At 44.8% G+C, this 26,306-nt stretch overlaps 1 protein-coding gene across 5 annotated transcripts in view; it reads left to right on the top strand.

Moving 5' to 3' along the window:
• Positions 1–2,218: 2,218 nt before the first annotated feature.
• Positions 2,219–26,306, top strand: part of TAFA4 (TAFA chemokine like family member 4) — a 108,542-nt gene continuing 84,454 nt past the window's right edge. Inside the window, exons 1-3 of one of the 5 annotated variants that reach the window (XM_043519082.1) lie at positions 2,219–2,301; positions 20,726–20,820; positions 21,901–22,139. The gene's annotated coding sequence lies outside the window, so the exon portion shown is untranslated. Of the gene's footprint in view, positions 2,302–2,588; positions 2,958–20,725; positions 20,821–21,900; positions 22,140–26,306 lie in introns of those variants that run through there. The other 4 variants (XM_043519083.1, XM_043519081.1, XM_038410119.2 and 1 more) reach the window with 4 other exon arrangements.

Genomic DNA, 26,306 nt, shown 5'->3' with positions numbered 1-26,306 from the left:
AAGCTTCCTCTGGTTCTATCTCAAATCTTTTAAAATATATATAATGGGTGATTAAGGGCATTTTTCTTGATGTTATTGTCCGAGGGCTTCACAAAAATTTCGGGGGTAAAAGTCAGGACTGAAAGAAAAAGAGAGTGGGAGCACTAAGCTAAGAATGGAGTCCCACTCACAATGGGCAGCATGGAGGAAGAAATGAAATCTGACACTAAGGGCTTTAGTCTGCTCCACTTTAAGTCACCATTAAAACTTCCATTGATTCCCCCTCCTTCCTAGGAATCAGATTGGGCCATAACGGAGAGGGGAGGCAAGGGATTTATTGGTGGAACTGGATTTTGTGGGACCCTCTCTCTCATTCTCTGCAAAATTATCTAAATGGGTTCCATTTGCCACTGTAAATTTAATAACACAACAGATTGTGCTAGAGAAGGTAGAGTGATTTTTAAGGTCTTGCATATAGTAATGCTGGAAAAGTTAGACAAAGGTCAGTTTGAAGGACCATACTTAGTTGAAATCCACAATATGAATAACTCTTCAGCTTTGCTCAAAACACCTGTGGTGGTCCACTCAGTTTATCCACTATTTCTTTGCATTACATGGTGATGATGGCTGGTACTGCAATAGCACTTAAAGGCCCCACCCAAGACCAAGGTGCCATTGCACTAGGCACTATACTCACACAGTAAGAGACAAATCCTCCCTAAAGAATCTGGAGTCTAAATAGACAAAGCAGGCAAAGGGGGATAGAGGAAAGTGAGCAGTGGAGTTGCCCAAGATCACCCAGTAGATCAGTGACCCCAAGTCCAGCCACTAGAAAACTGCCAGTAAAACATCATTTTTTATTAAATGTCATTGAATTTTAAATTTGACAGTCCATTTTCTTATGGGTGCAGTATATTACTGACCAGACCTGTGACCAGAGGAAGGCTGGCAGGTCAAGCCTCTGGCATGCTAAAACACCTGCCAAGTTGCCAGTGGGTTCAAAAGAAGATGCTGACCATATTTGCAGACCAACCCTTTGCTTGGGAATTGGCTTTATCCTCTTCCCCCAGCTAGGGCACGCCCAGCTCTCTGATCCTAGCAGTGAGTCTGCTAGACAGCTAAAAGCTTGGGCTGAGTGGGAGAGCAGCGTGTGCTGTGCAACCTGGTGCAATCTTGCACTGCAGCAACTTGTATTTCCTCACTTGCAGGCCCTGGAGATGCAGCACGCATAAGCTAGGGCACTTCCCAGAAACAAAAGGCGTCTCCATTTCTAGATCGGCACTTACTGTGCGCTGTCCTGTGATGGCAGGGGCAAGAGGAATTGGGCACCGTATGGAGCGGAAAGAGGGGGAAAGAAAGAGAATGGGGTGCCTTAGGAAGATGCTAAAGGAAGAACAACAGGTACTGTGCTTCCTTCCTCCCTCTGAAAGGGTAGCAGGCAGAGGGACCCAAGTTTAAAGGAAGGATTAGTGTATTTGGGAAGGTCGCTTGGAGGCTTTGTGGGCTCAGCTGAGCCTCCATCTTCCAGGATGCTTATCTGAGCTCTGAGTCTTCGGAGTTCCCACATCCCGCACCGACCCAGGAACTGTTTGCCAGACTCAAAGTGGAGACTTCTATGCCGAGGGGCATTTGCACTCAGGCATCTCTCTTTCTGTTGCAGGGGCTGCGTAATGGCGAATGGGGCTGCTTGTCAAAATGCGGGCACGGTCCTCCTGTAGGGCGAGGGAAACTGGAACCGCCCGGACTAAATGGGCCTTCAGCGTTAGTTCTCCACTTGTAAGCTAATTCCCTTCTCTTCGTGTGCCAATCGGTATTTATGCCCGTCCCTGTAATTTTCACTGCATGCATCTGAAGAAGTGGGTTTGTTTTTTACCCCCGAAAGCTTATGCCCAAATAAGTCTGTTAGTCTTTAAGGTGCCACCAGACTCCTCGTTGTTTTTGTGAATACAGACCCACAGGGCGACCCCTCTGACGCTTGGTGGGTAAGGAAAACGAAGTGGAAGGCCGGATGAGTCTGTACATGGGAAAGGGGAGGGAGCGGGGAGAAGATGATTCCTGAGGTCCGCTCCCTTTGGCTGGACCTGTTGCCCATCCGCCCGGCTGGCACCGCTCCTCGACACGCCCCGCGAATGTGGGTTCCTGGGTCTCTGTCCCCCCAGGAGAGCAGTGGGGCAATCGCGGCCAGTCGGTGCCTTAGCTCCGGCGGCTCATGCTTTTCGCGCAGACGGCCCCGGCCCCAGCCGGCAGCATCCGCAGTGTTGTTACCCCAAGTCCCCCCCCCCCCCCCCGGTATTTGCACGGGATGGGGGACAGCGGGCGCGGGTAGGTCTCAGCTCACCTGTGACACACCCCCCCAGCCCTGTATGAATGAGCTGAAACCTTCCCCTTCTGGGGTTCAGGTGGCCCCCGCGGGGTTCCAGCGGGGCGCCCGGAAAGCACGGGGGAGGGCACGGAGACCTGGGGGGCGGCCGACTGCCCCCCCCCCCGCGCAGCCAGCGGCGGTGACTCGCCTCCAGCGCGGGGGCGGGAGCGGGGCTGGCCAATCAGGGCCGGCTGCCATGGCCGGGGGGGGGGGGGGGGCTTGGCTTTCTGGGCCACTCTGGTTTCAAACCGGAGCTGCTGCAGCTCCCCGGGCTGAGTCTCCGCTCGCCGCGCTGGGGCTGGCCCCGGAGTGGGGCGCAGCTGGCCGCGGGGGGAGTCCCCCGGGGGGCGCGTCCCGCCCCAGCCCAGCCTCCCGGCCCCACTGACCCGGCCGCTTCGGAACTTCCCCCCCCGGCTCCGGCTCCGGCTCCGCTCCGGCCATGGGCGCTGAGCCTGGGTGAGTGAGCGCCGGGACCCGCCGGCCGGCTGCAGCTGCGCCCCGGAGCCGGGCTCGGCCACATGGCGAGCGCCCGGCTGGCCCAGGCGCACGGTTGAAGACAGGTCGGGAGAGGGCTGGGTCCGTCGGTCCCCGGAGCAGACGGACCGACCGGCTCCAGGTGAGGCCGGGGGGGGGCCTGGGTCTCCTAACTTTCGGGGCAGGGGGGGAGCGGGCGGCTCGCCAGCCCTGGGTCCTCCCCTTCGGTTCCTGGGGGGGGGGGGAGCCGGGGACCCCAAAGTCCGGGGATGGGGCTTGTCCCGAAAGGACGCGGGAGCGCCTTTCCCCCCCCCCCCGGTAGCCCGTGGCGGCGGGGCTGGGGGACCTGGGCTGCTCGGTGCCGGCTCTCCGCTTCCCGGGGCGGAGGGGGGGGGGGGGAAGTGGGGTGTATGTGAGCGGCCCCCGAGCCGGGGGAAGAGCGTGGATCCGCGGGGACGGGGAGCCCCCCGCGGCGGATCACCCCCATCAGCCTCCCTGCGGGGAGAGCCCGAGCGAACGGCTGCCCCGGAGGGCGAGCGGCTGCCGGACGAGCTTGGGGGGAGGCGGCGATGGCGAGGAGGCTGCCCGCGGCTGGAGGTGGCAGGACCCCGCCGTGCCTGGGAGTTGATGCGACTAGCGGGGCACCAGCCGTGGCCGGTGGGAGCTGCCCGGGTGCAGCCGCGGCCGAAGGGATCGGGCTTGCTGGGGGAGAGCGGAGATGTGCCTGCGTGTGTGGGGTACAGGAGGAGGGTCCCCCTCCTTCCTCCTCCAGCCTATTGACACCCCGCCGCCGGGCCCGCTGAGGACGCGCTGCTGAGGTCCCGGTTTAATTTTATCGGCCCCCCCGGGGGTCCCCAAGTCCTGGGGCAGCCGCGATCCACCCTCCTCTTGGCCCAGAGCGCAGCGCTGGTTAGCCGGGCTCTCCTCGCTTGTCTGCTCCGCTTCCTCGCCTCTTCCTCCGGGCGCCCGGGGTGCAAGGCGGGGAAGCCCTGGAAGGCGCCGAACAAAGTTTCGGTCCCATCAGCCGACCGAGTTCAATGGGGTTGCGGTCCCTCTTGGGGTTCTGCCCCTGCCCGTGCCCGTCTCCGGAGTCCTCTCCCCGCCCACTACGGGGGTGAACAGGGCTCATGGGTTTACTTTTGATCACTTGTGTCTTGAAGGGCTGCAGAGCTGAGCCTGCCCTCGAAGGAGCTTTCAGTCGCTCCTAACCACAGCTGGACTTGTTTAGCCAGAGGGATTGCTCTGATTCTGGGAGACTCCAGTACCCACCCAGCGCCAGCCTGAAATGTTCTCTCCCCTGTCCGGAACGTGCCCGCCTCTCTCAGCTGCGCTCCGTTTTGTCTGGCAGGGTGTCTATATACAACAATATGTTAAAAATACTCAAAATAAGAAGCTTCATAGGATTTTTTTTTGTATATTACCAATTTAAACTATATTTTGACTCTTTCTCACTGATGACTCATGCGGTACAAAATAAATAACTCCTGACAGCATACTCCCCCATATGCCGCTCAGAATCCTCCAAGGTGCATGCTTAATCATCGCATGACAACCTGAGCACAGATGTGTTTTGAAATTGCTTTGACATGTATGTTTTTCTGACAGTGTTTCATAGCATGCACTTAGTGCATATTTCTGTAATTATAATTGCTATGTATATTTAAAGGGCACAATAGGCATTTGCACGTCGCTAATCATTTAGTGTAAAAGTGTTATTAACAAAGTGCAACATTTGTTCTTCAGACAGGTAACAATACAGTTTAATCCATGAATGCAATGATCAGAATCACTATGGATAAATAATGACTTATCTGTTCCCAAAGTGACCCTCTGAGTATGTGCAAGCTGTATCAATTCACCAATCAGGACCTCCATTACTTGAAGGTAGACCTAGCATTTTACAATGCTTTTTTTAAAGTACATCTGCCTTCAGATTTGACTTGTCTTGCCACCCCTATAAAAGAAAGTACTAGCATGTCAATTTGCATTACTAAGAGTATCTATATTTGAAGAAAATAACATACTTTCATGGCTGTTCTACCTGTGAAAATGTCATGAGCAATCAGAAAAGCTTATTTTTGCAGATGTCACCGTTACATTTTTGTTCCTGAGAAATGGATTTGACTTAATTTTGCTAAACATTTATGGTTCCTGAAATAGCTCTTATTTCCTGGACCAATTGTCTCCCCACTGGCAACCTCTTAACATTTTCAAATGGGAGCTCTTGAACACATACTTTATTTTAGCTAGGGATATTACAATCCCCATTCCTCTCAATGAAGCAGGCATTCTTTGCTGACCCCATTCCACTTTGAAAATAAAAAGCACCCAGTCCTCTCTCTTTCAACAAGTAGCTTTATTCTCTACTCCAGTGATTTTACTATAGTACTTACTATGTAGATGATTGGGGTAATGTGCATGATGTTAAAACTGCAGTCACTGGGGATTAATGCATGGGTATGACATCACCAGCAGCCAATCAGGTGACTGCTTTGGACACACATTGCCCAAAACTGTATTCTAAAACTGATTTAGTGATTCTGCATTGCTTCTGATGACTAGGGCAAGTGTTGACAGAATGGACTGATTCTTAACAAGTTTGGATTGCCTTTCCCCTGTCCCCAAAAGAAGTTGAAAAATACCCACTTTTCAAAGATTTCTGGTTAAGAGATCGGTTGAATGTTGATACCTTAGTTTTCAGTAAACCAGACATTAGTACAGTGTGCTACTGCCTGATAATTAAAATAAAAAAAACCAACCTGATGAGTTCTCAATCCAGACCATGAGTTGTCATCTGAACAATCATGTTTCTCTACATCATATATTTGCAGCCGCAGGCACTAAGTAACATTAGTGCTTTGGATGTGATCCTACTGCAACCTTTATATGAGTAGCCAAGAAGGGTTGCAGACCTGCGCCCTATCTTTTTATTACCTTGCTGTACCCCAATTAAAAAAAACAATAGCTTTTGCAGTATTGCGCCGATATTACTGAATCTGACCCAACTTCTGTAATGCACATAATGTCTATGTACAATCTGTTCTCTTCCACTTCATGACACTCACTTAACCATTATTGTTATGTTATCATTTTGGGCCTGATCCAATTAAAAGATTTTGATTTGACTTCAGTGGAATTTGAATCAAACCCATGTGTGGATATACCAAATAAGGTCTGCTTGTAACTGGTGTACATTCCTTTGTTACTATTTTTTTCACATTCCTTAGAGTTCACACTTTTGAGCCGATTTAAAAATATTTTGTGCACCAAGTTCAATCACTGGAGTGTTTAATTTATATTGTTTCTTAGCAATTATTAAATAATCACTGCAGTTTGTATATGTAGGAAGTATTAAGCTCTCAGGATGATGGTGCCTGAGTAAGGACAGGATCTATCCGATATGCTTCTGATTTAAAAAGTGTGTGTGCAGGTAAACAACAATGAGGTGTTTGGCTGAGGGTGGTTAATGACAGTAAACAATTTTCAGGATCTCCTTGAAGAAAGGTCCCTATAAAATCTTGTAAGTGTTCCACACTTGGAACTCCCTTTGACATTAATGGGTGTTCTTCCTGCTGTAAAGCCACTGCAGGATCAGGTACTTCATTTACAACTACGCTTAATTTTATTTTACCGTAAGGGGTGTGTATAGTTAATAACACATGGATGCTGCAAAGCAAACATTTCATACGTCTCCTCCTGCAGCGTACATGTCCCTGCCTAAGCCATTGTATTAAAGAAGTTTCCATGAGCCAGGAATGCTAGAATCTCTGCAGCATATATTCACAGAGCCAGCTAGCATCCCTGCATTGGCTGGATGGTGCTTTCAGCTGTAATGCATGCTGAGCGCTTGCAAATGAGGAGGATTTACTTTGGGTTTGTGCCACTGTAAGCAGAGTGTCTGTGCTGTTCTAAAGAATCCGAGGAAAGCCAATAGGAACCAGCAGGTTATTGCAGATTTCCACAAGCCTCATCACTGAAATGGAACGCTTCTTAAGTGAATGCTTTGTAGCTCCTTTATGCCATGGGCCTGATTCCTTACAGGAGTTACTCTATTGGAATCAATGGTTTTTATGCCAGTGGACAGCCCAAATAAGGGAAAGTAGAATCAAATTTCATGGTGGTGCTACATTTTACAAAAATTAGTAATAGTAATTGAAACACAATGGAAGGGAGAGCTTTGACAATAGAACCTTCATGGTCAGGTCAGTCTTCTTGTGGAATATTTTCCTCAACAAAGTGCCCACACAAAGAACGTCTCTCTTTCTTGTTTGAAATGACATCTCCTGTGTTCTGGGAGACCAAGAGCAATGATAAATGAAGCAAGCAACAGTATTTATAAATTGTGCTTTGCATGCAGTACTGCAGGTAACAGTTTGGTTAACATTCTTGGTTAAAAAAAACAAACAGGTTTGGGCTTTGTTGCCTTTGTTTTCTGAACCACCAGCTGCAGTACATGTTTAATTATGTTGGTAAAGTCCTGCTGATAAGAAGTGTGTGTTTTCAGTTGGGCTAAGCCTGGCCATCCGAATTGTGGGAACAACTTACACCTGGTAAAGGTAGGTTGGGACACTGATAGTTTGGTTCTTAAAGTGACAATAAGCAATTTTTCCACGCTGTATCAAGAAAAAAGAAAACACAATTCTGGTTGTCAGAGCAAGCCTTAGGCTTGGAGAAAGCAACTAACAGATTTAACAATTTTTAAATGAATTGCAAACCTCTGGCTCATGTTTGTACAGTCCAGGATATCAGAATCTATGCTTGCATTTTACAAACTGCACCACATTCTCCTTGGACATAGATTTCAAGGGTTACCAATTATGTAAGTCTGCGGAGAATTTGGTCCTTTTGTTCAGTAGCTTTAGTAAGAGTGAGGGCCAAATCTAGACCTCTTGGAAGCAGACAGAATGGCACTGAATGCTTAATTCTTTGCAAAATTAAGTTTTGGTTTTTGTACTGAGATGCCTTTCAATGGCAAACATTGCAATGCACAGAAAATTGTGATGGCTTGAAAATCTGATGCAGCAATTAAACAGCAGGATTCTGTTCTTCCATGGGTGTGCAAGAGACATGGATGTATTAAGAATTCAAACCTTAGCATAAGTTATTGATGTGTCAATGGACTCACATATTGTTATCCACCTTAACATTGTGGAGGTTGTAATATTTTAGAATCGGGTGATGTATGACTGGTTGGATCTAGTTACCTCAGGATGTCTGTGGTGCTCCCATTACCCAATGAAAAGTTTGTGTTTCTGGTAGTTTGATCGCTGAATAGAAGTACACTGCAGATGTATTTATGTAGTGAAGTGCAGACGTTTTCATTACTAAGGAAGGATTTATCTTGTTACAGTAGTGAATTTAGGATGCTAAGCTGTGATATTTTTCCTGTTTCTAGAATGTTATATTGCATTAAAATTAAATCAGGGTGACCATCCTTTTCAATTTAAACCACTATAAGATGCTAATAACATTGGAGACAGCTAGTTTCCAACTTCAGAAAAGAGCATCATTTATTATTTTTCCTGGTAAAATTCATTCAACCCGCTGAGACTAACTGTAATCTTTTTAAAATAAAAGAAACTTGGTTTGGATCTTCAGCACCAATAACCCTTGAGGATCCAAGCCATGACATAGTAGATCCATCTGAGTAAAATTAGATTTTGGGTCTCCCTAATCCCCCCTCTTCTGGAAAAATAAAAGATCCTAGAGCACATTTAGTGGGTACCCCACAAACCCTTTCATTTATCCCTGCCTCCTGCTCCCAGTCACTGGGAATGATGAGTTCTGAAAAAATCTTTTTGGACTTGGCTACTTTCTGCTGTTGCCTGTATGCCGCAGACATTCAGGCTGGTGGGGAAAATTGGCTGAGCCGTTCCCCCAGGTTCCTAGTATTGCTGCTCCAGTGGATGGTTTCTGATTGAGCACAAGGTTTCTGAAGTTCCTTCTGCTCTCTTCTAATGAACAGAAGAAGTGGGGTGCTTGGCTTTGCTGGTCTACATGTGCAGCTAACTGCATACCTTGCCCCTGTTGCTGGAGGCTCCACTAACTGCTCGTTAGGAGCTGTGTTTCAACAACAGGCAAACAGCTGCTGTTTCTGGATTTGAAGTGGTCCATAGAACTGCTGAGGAGGTCTTTGTGGCTGGCAGGGCCTCCACAGCCACCCCAGCCTCTCTTCACAGGTGTTTTGGGAGGAGGTGGGTTACCAGGCTGCGTGCTGGGATATATGGGGTTTAACTCATGGTGGTTGTTGCTGGGCCTGACTCTTTTTTGCCTTTAGTCCTGTGGCATAGTGCCTTACTCCCAGGAGTAGTCACACTGATTTCAATGGAACTACTTATGGAGGAAGGATGCAGCATGAACACAGGTGTACAGGACCCATAAGGATTATTTGCTGCGCTTGCGTTAACAGAAGATGGGCTGTTTGATACGTTAATTTTTGTATCAAATATTGTGTGCTTAATACCTGCAAAGCACCTGGAGTGTAAGATTGGTTTGATGAAATTTAAACAAAACACAGGTACTAGCCCATTTGTATATAAAAGTACTTGGGCAATTGAATCTGAAAATGGTTTCATAACTTGTTGGAATATGGAAGAATTGCTGTAAGGGGGTTCAGCAGGTGGATTCACTTCCGTTATTTCAGTTCCTTAAGCAGCCGTTATGAAACTTCAGGCGAATATGCATTATTCCAAGGAATCAGATAAGAGGAACATTTGAAACATGCATGACTGAAGCAGAAATGTATTTCAGGTAGGTTACTGGGAAAATATTTACCAATTGCAGGGTTTGCTTGATTCCAGGCTAAAAGGGAAAGAGATTTAAAATTATATATAATCAGTTTTTCCCATTTAACATTGACTTTTAGTCTAGTGCTGGATAATTTATTATTTTTGTTTAGTTTTAAATGTTTTAGCATAAATGAATAGGTATTAACATAATCCGAATATCTTCACAAACATATATCTTTAAAAATCTGCAGTGAGTCCCACTATTTAGGAGAGTCTTATCTGAGAAGGAATCTTCCCCCTCAATTTCTAGATCTACCTGACACAGATAAATGCGGGGAGGGATGGTTTATTTTATGGAAGGATTAATGGAATGCTCCAACAGAGGAATGGATCGCTACGTTGCAAATAAAGTATGTTTTAAAAATGAATGGCATTCAGCATGTACTCATAAATTAAAAGCACTTTTTACCAAAAAATCTATGTTAGTCTTACTGTGCATGTTGTCAATAGTTCAGGACATTCATTATTTAGATTTAGCAATAAAAAGACCATACAGAAGCTTTGAGCACCTCAAAAATAATTAAACTTATCATAACAATGATAACATGTATATTAACTTCAGCCTGCTTGCAGCACTAAATAATTCAATGGAGATAATTTACCTCAGTCAGCCGATAAATAAATAAACTCCCCTCCCCCCCACCAACCTGGAAAACTCCCCAGAACATCTCTTCATGTCCATCCTGTGCAGAAGCATACCTGTTCTACTGCCCACCCCCAAACAAAACCCTGAGAAATAACATCAGTTATTGTACAAATGTGAGAGCTTATTGCAAATGTAGGGGAAATATTCCTTCCAATGACTTGTTACATGACTTTCAGTTCTTAACAATCTTGCATGGGCTCCAAGCCAACCAATAATGCATTCAGAAATGCCCAAATTCCTGCATATGATACTCTAAATCAGTTTTTCAGCCCCATTTCATTTACAATAGTCCACCCCCCATGCATGTATGCAGAGAAACAAATGAAGTAAAAGGGTTATACAATTGTTTAGGATTTAAATAGTTAAATTAAGGTATAATCCTACATCCCCCTAGGTATCCAGTACTCTCACAGACTTTAGCAGAGGTTACATATGTATAAGGACAAAAAAATTCTGACCCTGCTTCTGTCTACAGAACCTTGCAACCAGAATTGGGTTCTGCAATGGGACTTACTTGCATGAGTAAAGGTGAAATGGTCAGGCCCATAATTGCTTCATTTTAAGAAGTTGTATCTAAATTTGAGTATTTCTCAGATAATATGAATTTATTTGAAAAACTATAGATCACATTTGTTCTCTAGTCACAATCTATTCTCCAGCTTTCTGTTTGTTGTTTTTGTTGGGAGGATTAAGGGGACCAGAATTTAACCAGTCTCTTTGCAAAAGGCCATGAAAACCAGAGGAAAATCAATGTTTTTAGCACTGGTAGGCTTTTGAAGTGTGGAAGCTGAACATATTTCCCATTGAATTGGACTTTAGCAGTGAATAAGCTATTAATATTAAATCTTGCTTAGGACTGTAGCAGATCATGGCAGCTATATGTAATAATTGATTGTTACCAATTTGGTTCTCCTCTTCACTAAAAACACCATACTAAATAAACCAATTTGTAATGTCGGTGCAAGTACATATTTATATACAAATAACATGTTCTGTTACAGTTATGTACTGCAGTCTTCTTCTTTTTTTTTTTTTTTTTTTTTTTTTTTGCTACACAGAGGGTTAAAGCAAAAGATGTAACGAAAGTTAAATTTTGAATACTTTACTAAAATTGCTGTTTAGTTATGAACAGTAAGGTTTAAGAATAACATTATAAAATGGGGTTTTGAATGGATCTTTCTGTATTTCTAATTGGAGTGCTATCAGTAAAACTACACCCTCCATATAATACATATGCAATTTGTTTTTAAATGTCAAACCAATTTTGGCTGATACTTTAAAAAAAAATAGCACAAGATAATAATTCTGTTCAAGTTCCCCTTAAATATGACCAAAATGACAATGACATTATTAAGGAGAAGGACCAGACTAGCTGGAGGATGTGCATTCGTCACATTAGTTTCACAAATAGATGTTGATTTAGATATTGATAGTAAAGACACGTTCTAGTCATTTTATAGAATTAACAATTGATCAGCTTGTTACTTCCTAGTCCTTCATTACAGCATGTTTATTCATTATTGTCATTACAAAGTGGAAGTAGCTGAGATCATGATGATTAGCAATGCAAAATCTAAAAGCATTGATATCTATTTTAATATTAAAACTTTTGCACAGATGCACCCTTTTGAGTAATGTATTGATTCTTGCATTTCACAAATAAACACGACTTAACTTAAACAGCTTTGTCAATTTGCAGTTCACTTACATTTTTCAGAAACTCAGGCCTATGTGTTTTCACAATATCAATGAATCAGGCTTGTAACAGTGTAATATGTGTAGTGTAAAACATTATTTTCAAATTATATTAGGTTATGTCTTGATCTATGTAAATATACATAGATGTATAGTTACAACTGATACACTTAAATATGCTGGCATAGGCGAATGCAGAGATGGTATTGCAGCAAATATATTCATGATTGTTTGCTTGTTACTAAATGTATCATTTCTTCTAAATCAGCAGTGACTTAAGCTTGGGCAAACTTCAGAACAAAAATACCAAAAGAGGCTTTTCCTGGTATATTTGACTAATATATTGAAGAAGATAAATAGTTATTTTTAAAATGTATCACACAGTAGAACTGAATACAAAGGGAAACCATTTTACAAATCTGAAAGTTAAGGTCACCCTGAGAAGAAAAGGACATTTACGGTGACTAGAAAAACTCTGCTTCCTGAAGAAATTGAGATTCAAAGTTTACTCTTTTCACAATTTCTTTTATAAAGCTTTGGAATCCCAAGTGTAAAACCAGAGTCTGTTTTGATGTGCAAATATTTCAAACTATATAGTACATGGAAAATAAGGTTCTATCTTCCAGCCAATGCTATAGATTAGTTTTAGTATCTTAATTTGTCTCAGTGTATCAAGCTTTAATGATGATTTTTATAATATAATTGTTTTTTTACAATAAAATTTGTAAACATTTAATTTAAAACTTTTAACCAATACTTCCCCCCCATCTCTTTTTTTATTTTTCCCAGATAACCCGTCTTGTTCTAAAAATCCAGCATATATTTTAGTCATACACATATCACGGAGCAAATAATGCATAATTCACACTTCTTGTGTGAGGTATGGACGTATGCTCAATAGCATTTTATTAGGGTTTGTTAATTACACTAACTAATTATTTTCTGTCTGACTCTCTCATCTTAGCTAATATTGCTAACCTTTTTGAGCTGTAGCAAATCAGGACAACATTGATATATATATTTTTGAGAACTGAATAATGGTAGATCTAGACTCTCTTAATTTTTTAATTAGGTCATTTATCTTCATTTATATGTTTATCAGTGGAAAGTACTAAGAAGTATTAGCGTTTTTTAAATTTTTGTTATGTATGTAACCATCTTATAATGTAACCGAGTCGTGTATGGAATATTTCTGATTTCTTTTTTAATTTTCAGCACAACTTTATAGTGGTTTTTTATGTAGTAGAGGTGTTTAATTTGCTGCTTGTTTTGCTGTTTGCAGTAGTATGGCATGTCATTGCTTATACAGTAGTTTAACTTGGGGTGTAATTAATATTTGAGTTAGGACTTTGAGCCTGATCCTGCAGAAACACTGCAATGCTCCTTACTGAGAGTAACAATACCTACCTCTTGTTTAGTGCTTTTCATCAGCAGATCTCAAAGTGGTTCAGTCCTTTAATGTATGTATCCTCACAATCCCCCTGTGAGGTAGGAAGATGGTGTTATCCCTCTCTGACATTTTACAACTGAGGCACAGAGAGGCTAAGTGACTTGCCCAAGGTCACATAAGAAGACTGTGGAAGAGAAAGGCATTGAACCCAGTTCTAGGTTAGCACCTTAACCACTGGACCATCCTTCCTCTTTTATAGTCCCTTTCTGGTCAATGGGACTGCTCATGGTCGTAAACACAATGTGGGTTTGATCCTGTGCCCACTGAAGTTAACGATAAAACTCCATTGACTTTCATGGTGCGAGTAAGCCTGGTTCTGTTTATAGGACTAGGTCCATAGCCATTATGTTATGGATGGTATTTCACTGTACAGAAGCTCATATGCTGCTCTTGGATAAAATATACTATGAATGTTAATGCTGGCAAAATACAGGCCAAAATTCCAAAATTCTGCTGTTACGCTTATGGAATCCCATTGACTTTTTAACCCATGCACTCAAATCCATCCTCATTTGTTTTAGTAAATAAAAATATGAACAGCTGAAAAATTTAGGAGATATTCTATGTGAAATCTCAAAAGCCATTTAAAATATATAGCTTGCAAGATCAACTTAAAAAAAATAAAAAAGACAGAATCTTGCAGTCCTTATTTAAGCATAATTCCCATTGTCATCTCTGGGAATGTTACCTGAGTAAGGACTGATCAGAACGTGGGGTTGTATTTCCTATGTGCAGTTGTATGCAAAACAAACCAACCAACCTTTCACATCAATGAGACTGGATTATATAGTACTGAACTGCTGTGGTATTTTTACATGTGGGAATCTCAAATTTGAAGCTGCCTGCAGTTTTTTAGGTTTATATTTACCTTATGTAAATTTCTTCCTACTATATGAATTAAATATTTGTTGTGAAATGGCAGGGTTATAACTACCTCAGTAGGGGCCTATTCTAAAGCCATAGAAATTCAGGAGGTAAAATTCTGAGGAGAGGAGATTATTAGGCTACGGACAAATATTTACAGCTGCGTCAAAATGTTTTTTTCAATTTTTGATTGTAAAAAGTGCCAATTTTTTTTTAATGGGAATCTGCATGAAACCATGTTGACCAGCTCTGCCAATCGTACCCGACACGCTGCCATGCTAAGGTCTTAGTCTTGCAGTTGACATCATACAGCCTCTGTATCAGTGCAGAGTCCCACTGATGTGAATGGGGCTCTGTTTAGGTGCAGGGATCCATCAGTGCTGGCTTTTGTTATGTCAGAGTGGCCATATACTCTCCGGTATCCTGTAAAATTGTCTGCTGTCTGTGGCCTTTGTTCTGGCAATGTCCGTCACTGGAGAGGACCACTGCCCTAGTGAACAATAGCTGATCTGATCTGTGTTTCTTTGACAGAACTATCGAAGGGGATAAGGGTATATTGCTCAATGTATTTTTCATCTCACCTATGTGGCAGCCCTAGAACTTGATTCTGTGGATGCCCTAATGGGAGGAATCCCATATATGGTACAATGCCTTGAACGAGAGAGCATGCTTAAACTGATCTCATCCTTAAATTTATCAAGAAACTCCCAGGTCATGGTGGTTTTCAAAGATGAAGATCCTATTACCCAGAATAGGATGTAGCTATATATGAAAATTGGGACTAGAACAGTTTAACTCTCTTGTACTTCAGGTCAGTGGGTCACTGTCCCTGTTGTTGTAGCATTGTCCAAAAGCAGTGTTGCAGTTCAGTGGTTTTCATCCTCTCTGGACAACTCTATTGCTTCACTAGAATGAGACCTCAGCTGACTCCCACTGCTGCTTATTCAGTTATGCTTGGAATTGTGCTTTGGCTTCTCCTGACACCAGTTTCCCAGCTGCCATGTTTGCAGCAACTCAAGCCCAGCCAACTGAAAGTGGGGACATCTCAAGGCCAGGCACAGAGGGTCATAATTACAATATCAAAGGGCCCCTAGAGGACCATTCACGAAAAGCCTGAGGTTAGGTGCTAGCACTGGTTTGCCGAGCAGTGATGATAAACCGCTACTAGAGTTGAGTAATAAGTTTAGGGCCAGTGGAGCTATTGAGTGATGATGGGCAGGATTCGACCCTTGATAACTTTTAGACTAAAACTTTTTTTCAGGAAGTTGAAAAAAATTGGTCTCAGCCGATGACATGGAATATCTCTTCCCTTTCTAGGGAAATACCTGCAGGAGAGGGTCAGGGCTGCAGAGAACTATGGGAGGATCCCTTTTAGTGTTTTCCTAGGGTGCATGGCTTGTTCTCCTCACACTTTATAGGTGGTCATGTCATCAAGGTTTACTTTGCCTCCATTAAAACCCTGGGCCATCTTTTAAGGTGATTCCTCCAGGATGGAGGAGCTGTGACACTCCAGTTGGCGGTAAATCTCTGCCAGTGTTTCTGTTGGGCTTGTGTATGAGCAAACAGTCCACAACCTCCTAAATCCTCCTATCTCAGAAAAACATCCCCATATCCTACGGAATTGGATGCAATTCATCCCAATTACACTCTGTGGGGTGGGGAGAGAAACCTCTCCCCAAGTATTACTGGCTAGCTATCTAAGTGTAACAGGATCAGTGTCTGCTCAGACTCAGCTTTGATTTTTCTCACTTTTATTGGTTCATCTCAAACTTTAATTTTACTCATTTCATCCACACAAATATTCTGTATAAACACCAGCCATGTTATGGATTTTGCTACATTCGAAATAACAACAAAACAGGAGCTGGTATTCCTAGTTCAGAAGAAGAAAACTTCCAGAATCAAAGAGGTAAATAAGAGCTGATGAAAATTAATTGCAAACCTGTTAAGTCTGGTCGGTCTTATTGTACCATTATTAAATGGTGTTCCGAAGATCTTAGTAGTAAAAAAAACAAAACAAAAACACTTGCTGACTGGTGAGAATTCAGCAAGCAACAGGCTGGGACTTGTATTTCCTTCAGATGTTCCCACTTTGATCTTCACTTTCAATTTTTATTATTGTTTTGGGGCCTTATTGTACTGTGAGAAGAGGACCAAGATCTATGTAAGCTTCATGCTGACAAGTTTCTATTGAATACTCTCCTGAGTGGTCGAGTTGCTTGTGACTGTGTAGAGGTGCTGAGGGGTGTGGTCCTCAAAACATATGGAGCCCATGGATCTGTGGGGGAAAAGAAGCTTCAATCTAAGGGATCCCAAGATCTTTACACTATGTCCAGACTCCATTCCTAGGTGTCTCCCTAGAACAGGGGTTTTTCAAACTTTTTCTTTCTGAGGCGCCCTAGACATGCTATAAAATCTCCTGGCCCATCTGTGCCACATCATCTGGCTTTCTGCATATAAAAGCCAGGGCTGGCATTAAGGAGTAGCAAGCAGGACAATCGCCCGGGGCCCCCAAACCACCAGGGGCACCTAGAAGCTAAGTTTCTCAGGTTTTTGCTTCAGCTCCACTTGGCAGGGCTCTGGGCTTCAGCCCCATGCTGCGGGGCTTCAGCTTTCTGCCCTGGGCCCCAGCGAGTCTAATGCTGGTTCTATTTGGCGGCTCCCCAGGGACCCCCGGGCCCCTGGATCAGAACCACTGCCCTAGAAGATGTGCTGCCATTAGCTGCCCTGACAGGATTGTGCCAATCTACCTGAATGGAGAGAAGATTGCATGGAGCAGAAGTTACTATGTATTTTTCCTAGTAGTATTCACTTTCACTGGATATTCCATTACCAAGTCAGAGACTTTTCATAATCTTCAAGATTAGCTGAGGGGACCTTGGAGGATCAAAAGAATATTGACTATTCATGAGACACTGCTATTCAAAGGTATTAAGTTGATCAGTGCTCTTGCCAATGGAGAAATAATCAGGAAGATCCTTATGTATTTGAAAGGCAAAATTAAACAGTGCAAAAGTCTAGGTTAGGAAAATGAACATATTTGTTGTGGGTAACCAAAAATAAGCCAAGATCATAAACCACATCCATGCCTCCCAATGTGAACTGCATCTTCTGACATACAGATGCTAGTGATTATTTCATACTTTCATATGCAGGTCCTCAAAACGGTGGAATATGTACAGGAGTTGCAGCTGACTTTTCAAAGACGCACCAAAGTATTTGGCTTATTTCTAACTCCCTCCCGCCCCTCCAAAAACCTCTTTTTGTGTAATAGGATTCAATATTGAGATAATGCAGCTCTATTTGACACAAGCAGAATCAGTCTGTTCTCAGGGTCATCTGATACTGTGTACTTTTGATTAGCAAAGTATGAAGGAGCACATGTGCACACACAGCGTTTATGTATTGAAAATGTTTGCGCTATTATAAACATCACAGTCCTCTGCTGAACCTCTTTCAATGATCTTGAGGTAGCTTCTCCCTTTGATTCATGCTATTGGTGCATCACATTGTCAGAGTATGTCAGGGTGCATCACATTGTCAGGGAGGGGTTTGATTTTTTTTTTCAGAAGGCTTAAAAGAACAGTCCTTGCAGTAATGTGGAAAAGGAGACTTTTGTATGTCCAGAGAGAGATTAAAATAGAAGCTTTGTGCTGCGGTGTACAGTGACTTACAGAGGTCTGTTGACTTTATTTGAGACTAACCTTCTAGTGAAGAAAAGGCAACCAGAAACAAGGGCATACAATAGAAAGCAAGCTGCAGGGGCGTTGCATACAACCTCCATTGGAAGGGAGTGGATTAGAGAGTCCTCTGACCAACTTATGAGCAGCATTTTGGAGTTTGACAACTGAGCACCTGACAGTTGTATGGGTGGTAAGCGGATCGTTAAGGAGTGGGAGATATGGGAAATCTACAGGTTACCATGTGAACTCATGCCAACGGCATATCAGAGAAGGCTGATGACAGTTCTGAACTAAATGCTTCCCCTCCATTTTTGAATGCAGTGACACCCTCTGCTGAGTGAAGATTTCATTATCTGCAGGCTGTCTTCTTACTAATCATGGCCAAGAAGCGTGTCATTTGTAAGGGGATGTTTTCATTTGGGGAGGGGGGAATCTAATAAACTATTTTCCTCATTGCTTTTTGCATCAATATTGTTGTTTTGCATGTAATTAGTAGCCACTAGTAAACTAAAAGACCCTAACAAATTTCTGCTATGGTCCCTGAGATGTGGTGCATTTCTAATAAGAGCATGCTTTCACTAAATAGTCCTGTTACATTTCTTGCTAATGGCCCATTCTCCATTTGTATGTCTGCTCTGCATATTGCAATGCTATGGAAGTACGACATGCTATAAACCTAGAATTTGAATCGGTGACAAACGCAAAATGCCTTTTAAAAAATGTCTCCCATGGAACTTGTACAGTAAAGGAAATTCAGATGAGAGCAGTTAAAGCAAGTGGTTTCACTTTTGTGTTCCAGCTCATCAATCATTAAAGAGATGCTGGCAGGTCAAATGGGCCTAAAACTGATTGATTTATGAGAAGAATCATTTTTTTGAAAGAGTCTAAATCTCCAAAGTTAAATTAAAAACAACAACAAACACCTATACATTAGGGTCCTAACTAGGGAGTGATTGATTAACTCAAATCCACACCTGTCCATTAAATCCTCTAGTCTGACCAGTTTTTCACAAACATTAAATTTCTATTTGAGTTCAGTAATGTGTTTTCAGTAACACATGCTTTCCAGAAGGGCATCTTTTTGGGTTTGGAGAAAGAGTGTTTTTTGTTGGTGTCCCTCAGCTCTGTTTGCCAGAAGCTGGGAATGGGCAACAGGGGATGGATCACTGATGATTACCTGTTCTGTTCATTCCCTCTGGGGCACCTGGCATTGGCCACTGTGGGAAGACAGGGATACTGGGCTAGATGGAGCTTTGGAATGACCCAATATGGCTGTTCTTATGAGAACCTCTACACCACAACCTCAGCTAGACACACACCCTTTCCCTGTGACCTCCTGCTGAAAGCAGTGCATTGGCTGGCCTGCACCTCCATAGGACCTGGGCTGCCATGTGTATCCCTGGCCCAGAGGCCAAATACCTATTTAGAGATTTGTTTCAGAATGCCGCTGCCTCTTTGGGGAGCTGTGGATAGTGCTGTTACCAGATCTCATTTGCTTATAGATGAACTTCGGGGATATCCAGTGTCTGGGGCTAGATGGGTGGAAGTGGATGAGGAAGTGGGCAGAGGGTTTTCACAGGATGACTGACGGGGGATCAGTTGGGAGAAGGTCTCATTGGGTAAACTCGGAAGGCTTGCGTACTTAGGAACCCATGGAGGTTTTGTGCCCATCACAAATTCTAGTGTGAACAAACTGTGATGGCTCTATGTACCTGGCTTAGCACACGTGCGCTGGTTCCCTGGAGTTAGAATGCACAGTTAACCCATCAAGTGAGGTGTAAATGACAGCATGAGATTATGCAGGCTTCTGAAAGAAGAGAGTCGGGGGAACGTGTAGATTAAGATTAGGGATGTGAATGGCTCCAGCGGTTTGTTTTAAATTGACTGATAGCCCAGGTAATAGCTAGTCAGCCCAAGCTCTTTGGAAATATTTGTCATTAATCAGAGCTCCTTAATGCAGCTCCCTAGGAAAGGGCTCCGGAAATGCCGTTCCAATTAGAGCAATTGTACTCGCTTTATTAGCTCCTTCATCACGGGCACTACTGCAAACAAACAAGAGTAGGGATGGGAGAGAGAGAGATCCTGCTGGTGGAGTGCTAATTCCAGAGGCTGAGGCGGGAGAACCGTGCTACTGGAAATTGGAGGTGAAGTGAGCTGTGGCGGGGAAGCAGAGTCACTCTGGATTACAGGCCTGAGGCAGTGCTCTCATTGCACTGGCAAGTGGAGGGGGACTTGCACAAGCTCCTAGTTAACAGAGCCAGGCATCTGGGCCCCACAAGAGAATCTCTCAGCTTTTATTTATTTAAAAAAAAAATCTCAAAGGTAAGTTTCTGTCCTTTTCTCTTGTGAAGAGAGAAACCTATGCAGCTTGATTGCTAGGGCTGAAAGGAGTAAGAAGCTGGGCTCTGCTGCTCCAGAGCTGTGTCTTCCCCCGCTGCCTCAACGTGCACTTGTGTACGTGTGGGATTTTCACTGTACTGTGGCAGTGTCCACATGGGATGTCCTTGCGCGGAGTCATGCCCTGGCTTGTCCTGCAGTAACTTGCTGTGTAGCCCAGACATTAATGTAAAATGAGTGAGTGCAGGATCACTCTCGCCTGTTCCTACTGTTTGTTTGCAGGAGTGCCCATGGAGTAGGAGCTAAAAAGGCAAGCTGCTAGCGCTCACCATCTTTTTGTGACCCTCGCCGTTCTATTTTTTGTCATAAAGCCCTACCTCCTGGAGGCATGTGGTTGGGTGAGAATCTCAAATTTAATTACAACAACAAAAAGTAAGTTGTTTTTAGTCCTCCTGATGGTGGAGACAAGCTTGAAAACATGACCCACGTGCAGCCTCAAAACCAGAAAGCGAACAAACAGAGCCCACAATTACATTTTTAAAGTAAGTCATGATTTTTTTTTAAGGCAGTCTCATGATTTTTGAGGGTCTTGACTCATGGTTTTTGACTGCTTAGTGTTGGCAATACTATGTATACCAAAGTATCTTCTTGTTGACTTCCCCCCGAACCCCCCATCCTTGGGCTAATCCTGTGCAGAGTTGTGATGATGAAATTAGCTATGGGGTGTATATGTTGGGGGAACTTACCCAGGCTCTTTCCAAACTATTAGGCCTGGCTTGGCTTAAATTTTAGCCCTCTCTCAGCCTGGGATGCATCTGACTGCCACTCACTCAGGGTCTGGTTTCACTCTCATGGCAGTAATGGGAGCTGGCTCAGACCCTCGGTCATCTGCTACACCGGGGTGCACCCACCACAGCTGGTGAGAGAGTGCTGAGGCCTCACAGGTGGGGTTGGCGCTCTGATGGCTCAATTAGCTTCCCCAGTAATGGCTGCAGCCAGCCTCCCCATGCCAGTGCCTGCCTGCCCATCCTCGGCAAAGGGCTAGAAAAGCCAATACTGGGAGCAAGCCTGGAGACCCTCCTCACCACCGGTCCTTCACCAGCTAGTTGAGGGCCCCTTGCTCCACCTGACTGCCAAGATTGGCTAGGGACGACCGCCCACAGTCCCAGGATACTCACCTTCCCCAGAATAGATGATGATTTCTCTGCTGACTGCCACAGGGGGCTTGCTTCCCAGCCATCCCATTGATGGCAGGGCACCACCATGAGGAACAGATGCTAGGTAGGTGAGCTACATAGAACAGCCTCCACAGGGTTCCAATGAGAGGAAAGTGCGGGAAATGGAGGGGAGGTATAGAAGGGTCTAGGAGTTTGCATAGAGAAGGAAGACGGGGAGGGAGATTTTGTTTTTATTGGGAAGAAAATGATATGGAATTTGCAGGACTCCTTGGGGAGGAGGGGGCATCTTCTAGGACATGTCCTGAATCTCTCTCGTGGAGGTGGAAAATGGAAATGCTTTTGGCAGGGCAATGTTGGTGGCTGGCTTGAGGGGATATCCTTAAATCAGTCCCTCACCTTTCCAGTCATGCTGCCATCCTCCATATACCCTATCTGACTTCTCAGCAGCCTGTTGCTCACCACTAGGAAACCTGATGAGGCTTCCAGTGACGGAACAGCATGGCATGAACATGATGCAACTATGGCCTTGTCCAATGTTAACTGAAGTCAGTGAGGTCCTGAGCGGGTCACCGAGTCAAGTCCAGAATTCATCCTGAATGCCCAATTGCGGTGTTACATCAGCTGTTCACATTACCTGTTTGCCCACCCCTTCTTCAGGATTAAAGACAAATCACCTTTTTAAGGTAAGCCATTGGCTTTGAAAGCACCTGTATAATGTTGGACATTATTATCCACTGTGATGCTGGTAATCCATAAATAAGTAAAGATCTGTGAGAACCCCTGTCTGGGTGTATTTTCAGCCTTTTAACTAGGAAAAAGATTGGACAGGATTGGGATAATCTTTTGAATGCAATTATTTATTGATCTCACTTTGACTCATCCCACTAGCAGGAATGCCCTGCTAACCTATTAGCAGTATTTTGCTTTCAGTCAGTGATTGTTGAACAATGAGGAGTGGAGTTTAACAAACCGTTTTCAGGAATAGCTGTTGAACTGCAAGATCTCTAGAGAGAGGGAAACATGGGAAATTTCCCCATTTCACAGGGAACAGCTTTTTTAAAAGTGCATTCACTCATCAGAATAAATTTTATGGACTGCTTTTTCCCTTAGGTTAGATGAGCCATTTTTAGGCCTGGCAGCAGAATGCTTTCCTATTTGGGGGCACTATGGTCCCCCCCAAAAGAACCATTTTAAAGGATTTCTAGACAGAATTCTATTAGGATGCTGAGGGTTGAAGGTATAGCCATTTGACCCCATGCTTCCCTGACTTCTGCATATTACATTTCTCATGATTATTTAATGTTTTTTTTTGCATAAAGCACCATGTATATCTTTGGCGATAAGCAAAGAAATAATCCTTGGTTTCTAAGGATGAATTTTCAGGTAGTCCCAAACTGATCTCATTGCAATAGCTGCTCTGCACAGAGATGTGGCTGTACATCTGTTTTGGACCAGGTCCTGCATTCCTTACTTGAAATGTACTCTGGCAAAACTTCCACTGAAGCCAGTGCAGCAAATAGGGTCCTTCACGCATGCAACGTGTGTGGTTGGGTGCCCAGCTGCCCTAGCTGATTGCACTAATTAGCTGATTAGCCATTTTTACTGGCAGGTGCATGTGCAGAAACGGGTAAACTGAAAATGTCCAGGATTGCTATAGACTATTGGTGGTGGTGCGTTAAGTGGTGCAGTGGGCTGTGAGAAATGAGATATTCCAGTTGTTGGCCATGTTCATGCTAACATGGCTGTCAGAAATGTGTGTCCAGCCTGTAATGACTCTTCTGGAAGTTTAGCACTGCATTTCTGAAATGCTTTTCATTACATTTTTGTAACAATTAGCTAATGAGTCCTATGTGGCATGATTACCCCTCTGCAGCAGACTCTCAGACAGTCTGACTCTCTTGCTCAGAATGGATGCATGCATTCGACAAGCACACGGAGCAGCGTTCGCACCTTGAACCATAGCTATTGCTGGGCTTTTCTCTCCTTGTGTAAAGTTTTAAGAACTTGGGGCAAAATGAGAGACTGGCCCAGGTTGAGACTCTACTTGGGGCTGCTGAATGAGGGAGGCCATCAGGCTCAGCCCTGGTCCTGGTCCCAGTGTGTGATACAGCAGCCAGTGCGAGGGCCATGCCTGTGGCAAGCACCTCCCTGTCCCTGACACCCTCCTGCCCAGAAGTGGGGCTGGTTTTGGGGATAGCAGTAAGAGTAGGTATGTTGGCAATGTGACATCAGAGAGCTTCCTTCCATCAAGATAATTTTTTGAACTGTCCAGATCTTGCCACCGGAGAAGCATTAAAAGAGGCCCAAATACACCCAAATCATGGCCCTGTCTCTGTAACAGACTTGTTGTACAGTGGCCATTTGCTCAGCCTCTACATTCCAGTTCCATTCCTCTACATACCCTTGCTGGGGTTTCCATGGGGCCATCTTTCCCCTTCTCTTGGCTTTAGGATTGAGTGCTTATCCTCCAGCTTATTCATAGCCAGTGACCGTCCACATCTTGTTTGTGATGGGCATGGCTGGGAGGAAGCCACTGGAAGACTTTTATTCCTTGAGCCATGGCTTGTCCTAGCAGCCCCCACGCACCCACCGAGGAAGGCTGCATGCAGCTTCCTCTACAGCCCATCACCTCTACCTTGCAGGGCCACCTGGAGGATTCAGGGGGCCTGGGGGCAATTCAGGCGTCGGGGGGGGGCACTGAAGGACCCCCCCCGCTGCCGAAGTGCTGCCGAAAACTCTCGTGGAGGCCCCTGCGGGGCCTGGGGCCTGGAGCAAATTGCCCCACTTGCCCCTCCACCCCCGGGCGGCCCTGCTGCCTTGCATGTCTAGCCGCAGAGCAAGGCAGTGATATGAAGGGACCTCTCCCCTGGGAGCTGCACTGGGACACCAAGTGGCTGCTGTCTTGAGGCTCTCAGGGCCCACGCTTGGATCTGCAAGTGGGATAGTTCACCGAGCTGCCACAAGGCTGCAGGTCAGCCATGCTTTTCTTTAAAGGGAGGGGGAATCTCGCTGGCATTGCTTCCAAACAATGGATATGAACTGGCTCATCCTTTTAAACCTGAGTGATGACTGCAAAAGCTGCTGACTGGGCTACAACATGCCTGTTAGGCAGAGCCCATAGTAGGGGCCAAAGGGGAGCACCAGGAGGCATCCTGCTGGAGGGAAGCAGAATTCCTCTTTAGCATGCAGAGGGAGCATGTCCATAGGTGCTGGAACTTTAGGGTGTGGGGGGTGCTGCCGCAGCCCCTGGCTTGAAGTGGTTTCCATCATATACAGGGTTTACAATTTGTTTCCATGGCTCTCGGCACCCACACTATACAAATTGTTCCAGCACCCCTGAGCATGCCTGCATTTCCTTATGCACCAGCCCTGCTCTGGGGCCAGTGTGGAGTGGGATGGGGGCCTGCTTCCTTTCTGCCCTCTCTAGGTGTAGGAGAGGAGCAGTCCCTGTGCTTCTCTGAATGCAGGGACTGCCTTTCTGCATGGCCCTTTTGTGGGCCCTACAGCTGGAGAGTGGGGAAGGGTTTCTGAGCCCTTTCCTGCTCTGTAATGGTCAGGTCTCTTGACAGATCTCCTGGGGGAGCTAGGAGCTGTATTTGTACTTTAATGGCATGCTTCACTTTTCATTACCCTTAGAGAGTTCGTGTTAATCCTGCCAACTCAGTGTAATTACAGTCTGATTCCCTGGATCCTTCCTGGGATTCCCTGCGGGATAATGTATTCTTGGCTTAGACTCGGCACCAGTCTGGAGGGAAACACGCCTCCTGCTGGATCACCCGCGCCACTTCCTGTGGCACCTATGTTTCCCTGTAATGACTCCTAGCCAAGCCCTGCTCGGCGCATGCAATTGGCTGGGAGCACTGCCCAGGAGCGTGAGGCTGCAGAATAGCTTTGCTTGGCTTCTCTGCAAGTGGGGGGGGGGGGAAATCTCCCTGGTAAATGTTAATGAAAGACTTGAAAGCTTGGACTCCAAAGGCAGAGAATCTCTCATCATTAATGTTTGCGTAGGGAAGCTCTGATTTCTGGCTCTGTAGCCTTCCCAGTGGAACAGTGCTATCCATGTTTACCTCTCGGGTAGGATGACGATGAATAATAAATAACACTATATGAAGGAGGAGTCCTATTCTGACTCCCATCCTCACACTGAATTGCACTTTATTGTATGAGTCGTGCTGTTGATCTTCATGCGATGACTCATGGAGTGAATGCTATTCCACGAGATCTGAGAATCAGACCTTTACAATTTTTCTACCTGGCTTGAGAAATTTGGCTGTTTGTGGATCTTTGCAGGGAAAAGGAGGATGGAATCCTCTTCTGACTGCAGAGTGGCTCCTCCAGGTCTAATGTGGTCATGCTGCAAGGGATGGTGGCTGATGCAGTTATACAGTGGTAGACCCTCAAGCCCCAACCTTTACCTGCTCCAGTACCTTGCATGACCACACACAGGTGCAGCAGCCACGGAGCAAGGGAACACAGGGCATGTGTGTGCCTAGCACAGACACCCCCACTCCAAAAAATAAATCCTGCTCTGCTCCTCGAGGTGAAACCTCATTGGTCCTCTGCGCCATTGGACAGAGGGGGAAAAGGATTTCTCCCCATGCAAATCCATGATTCTGTAATATTTTTGACAAACTGTAACTTCTGATTGATGCCTTGCTGAGTAGCTGGACAGTCCCTATAATATCATATTACTTGGTTTGCCTAAATCCATGATTTTACAAGCTGGAAGAGGTAGATTTTTGACCTTATGGACGACAATGTGGTGTTCAGAGTTTGTTTAGGGATTATACTTCAGTTAGAAGGCCTTCTGTTGCATCCATCATACGGAGAGACTAAGCTCTTAGAGCGAA

Source organism: Dermochelys coriacea, chromosome 7, assembly GCF_009764565.3.
Source record: "Dermochelys coriacea isolate rDerCor1 chromosome 7, rDerCor1.pri.v4, whole genome shotgun sequence".
In the NCBI taxonomy this organism is placed as follows: domain Eukaryota; kingdom Metazoa; phylum Chordata; order Testudines; family Dermochelyidae; genus Dermochelys; species Dermochelys coriacea.
The sequence above is the reverse complement of the archived record's forward strand: the minus strand, read 5'-3'. Positions and strand labels throughout refer to the sequence as shown.